The following is a 3,760-nucleotide window of genomic DNA, read 5'->3' on the forward strand; positions in this document are numbered from 1 at the left end:
CGAGTGGTCAGGGGTGTTCACTGATATGCTCACACAAAAATTGCTGCAAACGATGCTTTCCAACAGGTGTTTTACCATTCCTTGTAAAACTGTGGAGCTATTTTTCCAAACGCCTCACACCCGTACATTCTTCCGTTGAGAGCTTGAATAATAGACACTCCAGCCCAGTTGGTGGCGATAATGCACCTTTGTATACACTTGCCAATTACAAGCAAACCACTGGCAGAAGATCACTGTCTTAATTGAAAGCATTTGAAGTATTTTGCAACAGACAGCTAATAATGGGGCGATTTTGTGCAGTTCTGAATTGCGGGAAAATTCATGGCAAAAAAAGTTGTCACAGACTTCCTTTCAACGATCCAGAAAGGCTAAAGTTGTGGCTGGAATTTCTGGGGTTGGATGTGAGAACATCTGTTGAGGATCTGCAGAAAGCTGATCACCGTGTCTGTGGGCTGAGGATTTCGCTGGAGGTTGAAAGAAATCGCCCAAAAAGCTCTTTCGCCTGAGAAAGTGGTTCCCACATTACGTCCTGGGACGACAGAGTTGGAACTTGGGGTAAGCTTGACATTTTGTAACATAACGTTTGTAACAGGCGGAAAATTAACTTATTTGTTATGTTTATGTTCATAGTCATGTTCATAACATCATAAGCCTAACACCAGCCCTAGCCTACATGAATAATTTGGCTATATGATTTTGTGCGTTTACAATATTTTTGGCTGTGGAACTTTCATGATGAAAACGTAATGATTCACGTAGGCTATCATTCACATCGTGCAAGTTTTAAGACATTTTAGCATAGCCATGGACGTGACTTGGACGTGACGTAAGGAATTGCCATACTCCATTATGTCATATGAAGTCAGAGCCGATGTGTTGGCCCAGAAAAGCTTATGAGTCAATATCACCATAAGGTGCCTTTGAGACTTCCCCATCAACCCCCAAAAAAGCTGAGATTTTCCATTGAACTTCATATTCATTGTATTAAGTATACTGTATGTTATGCTGTTAGAAATACATATTGGTCAAGCTCCCACACTTTTTATAAATGAACTGCCAGCAGACAATTTACATGCAAACAGCAAAATATATCCACCCTATCATGGACAATTTCAAAACAGAGTAAATACATTGTAATTACATAGTGATTATAAAATGTACATTTTCAGAAAACTATTTAGTCCCTTTCTCAACAATACATTTTAGTTAATATGAAAAGTATTTGGATAATAATGAAATTATGGCAAACTATTTGTTTCTCTATAAAAATCTGCGAGAGTTGCACTTTCTTTTCTAAATAAAATCTAACAACAAAGATATCTGGTCAAATTTTCAAACAATACTATTTGGCCCTCATTTGCTTATAAAGGAATCACACAAAAGATTTTGCTAACTTGTGGAAATAATTTGTTTATTTTCATAGAACATGAAAATGACAGGGTGGACAGAGACATGACAGGGTGGACCCTGGGCATGACAGGGTGGACATGTTGTGGAATGTCATTGAATGGCCCCATAAATGCAAGGAACAATGCAGTTTTACTTCTCTCTTTTTTGAGCTGTGCCTCTAATATTTCAATCTGTTTTTTCAGTTTTCTCTTCGCACTCCTTAGAATGCTTTCCCCTTGACACCGTTGCCTGAAACACAAAATATTTGTAAGGATTTTTTTATACGATTTTAGCAAGTTAGTTATCAATATGAAGAGTTCAGATGCAAAAACCCTCTAAATCCATCTGACCACTTTCCTTTTAAATGAGCATTTAAAATCAGGCTCCTATAGGTTTTTGCCTATAAATCAATATGTCAGACCAGGAAAGAGTGGTATTTAGTGGGTTTTGAAGTTAAATTATTTGAACTGACAACATGAACTGTGTGTGTGTGTGAGTGAGTGAGAGAGTGGGTGTAAATGTGTGTGTGTGTGTGTGTGTGTGTGTGTGGGTGTGAGTGTTTCCCTGTGTGTACATGCATGTGTGTGCAAACATTGATGGTTTTCCTGCACATGTGGCAACATGACAATATGAACTGACAACAGGAACTGTGTGTGTGTGTGTGAGTGCGTGTACATGTGTGTGTGTGTGTGTGTGTGTGTGTGTGTGTTGGTGGGTGTGTTTCTGTATGTGTGTGAATGCCTATGTGTGCGAACATTGGTGGTTCACACGTACATGTGGCAACATGACAACATGAACTGACAACATGTACTGTGTGAGTGTGTGTGTGTGTCTGTGAGTGGGTGTACGTGTGTGTACTGTTTGTGTGTCTGTTTGTGTGTGTGTGTGTGTGTGTGCATGCATGCATGTGTGTGGGAACATTGGTGGTAAGTTGTAGGAGTGTGTGTAAGGAGATGTGTTTTATCTCCTGGATGAAAATTATACTCTTTCCCATTCATTTCCTATGGCGGTCATTTTTGACCGTAAACAAAAAAAGTGTTTCTACGTTGAATAAATCACTCAAAATTCAAAGAAAGTAGTCAAAATAAATTCTGCGTTCAAAAGCCTTTTGTGAAGGATATCATAAGATCTTGAGGCAGTCTGATGAAAAATGACATATTTATGGTACAGGGAATGGTTAAATCGGTCATTTTTGACCGGAACAGTGTTAGAAGGTTAACGTATACTATGTGTGGAGAGCATCCATTCACCATCTTTATCTCATTTTTGACGTAGGTGGCATTTAGACGGTTTTGCATCTGAACCCTTCATATGTCATTTTATGGGGACATAAACAGTTGATAATTGTCCTTCAAATAAATCTAAACTTTCTAATAAGTCTCATCAGCTAAACTTCCAATGATCTAACCTGGAGGGCCCTGGCTCACGCTGATTTTCAGGAGTTTCAGCAGGGGAGTTGGGTGGTGTCTCTGACTGTAGCAAAGCACTGGCCCTGTTTCTGGCTCTGGCTTGACTTTTTGCCTCTCTCCATTTCTTTCTTTTTGCCCTCTTCTCTCTCTCACTGAGCTCATTGACACCCTTCTTCTTTCCAGTCTCTCTGTCTTTTTTCCATTTGACCCTTTCTTTCTCAAGGTACTTTCTTCTTCTGTCTGGGTCAGCATCACGGCGTTCCCGATATCTCCTTGCTATCTCAGCTCCTTTTGATCTCATTCCTTGAAAAAGACGATTCAAAATGTTCCCTTACACATTTTAATTGGCAGTCCCTGTAAACTAGGCTTGCCTTATCAAACTAGGCTTGCTGATACCGATATCGCCAAAAAAATTGTCCAAATGTCCAAATTTACTATGTATAGCATGTACTGTTATAAAATGTGTGTAATAGCTGTTGTAATATGTGTAACATTATCAGCATGTGGCCTAAACTATGCACATGTCCTACCTGTCATGAACCATGTCCACCCTGTCATGGAAGGCTTGCTGACAGGGTGGACAATGACAGGGTGGACATTTTTGGCTAATCTTAGCATTTAATGAGCACATGGTGGACCTTCACTTAGCAACATGCTACAGTCAGCAAGCTGACTATGTACTGTTTTACAAATATATTTCAAAGTTCTGATAGGTTTTTCTATCAATTGATATTTCAATATGACAGAGTGGACATTTTAAGCTTGACAACATCCAACTACACACATAATATGATGAAAATTATGAAACATAAGTGGAAATACTTACTCTGCAACTCGCCACTTTTTTTATGTAAGCTGAGTAAATAAATGTGCCGCTTGTAGCAACCATATATTTTAGGGTTCATGCTATGCTAGTTACAGTATGTGCTTGTTATGTTATGCTATGCTAGTACTGTATCGCA

The sequence above is a fragment of the Alosa pseudoharengus genome, unplaced genomic scaffold, assembly GCF_046254945.1.
Source record: "Alosa pseudoharengus isolate Yale_2024_CS ecotype anadromous, Long Island Sound unplaced genomic scaffold, YU_APseudo_1.1 YU_APseudo_1.1_scf_11, whole genome shotgun sequence".
NCBI classification, from domain to species: Eukaryota; Metazoa; Chordata; class Actinopteri; order Clupeiformes; family Clupeidae; genus Alosa; species Alosa pseudoharengus.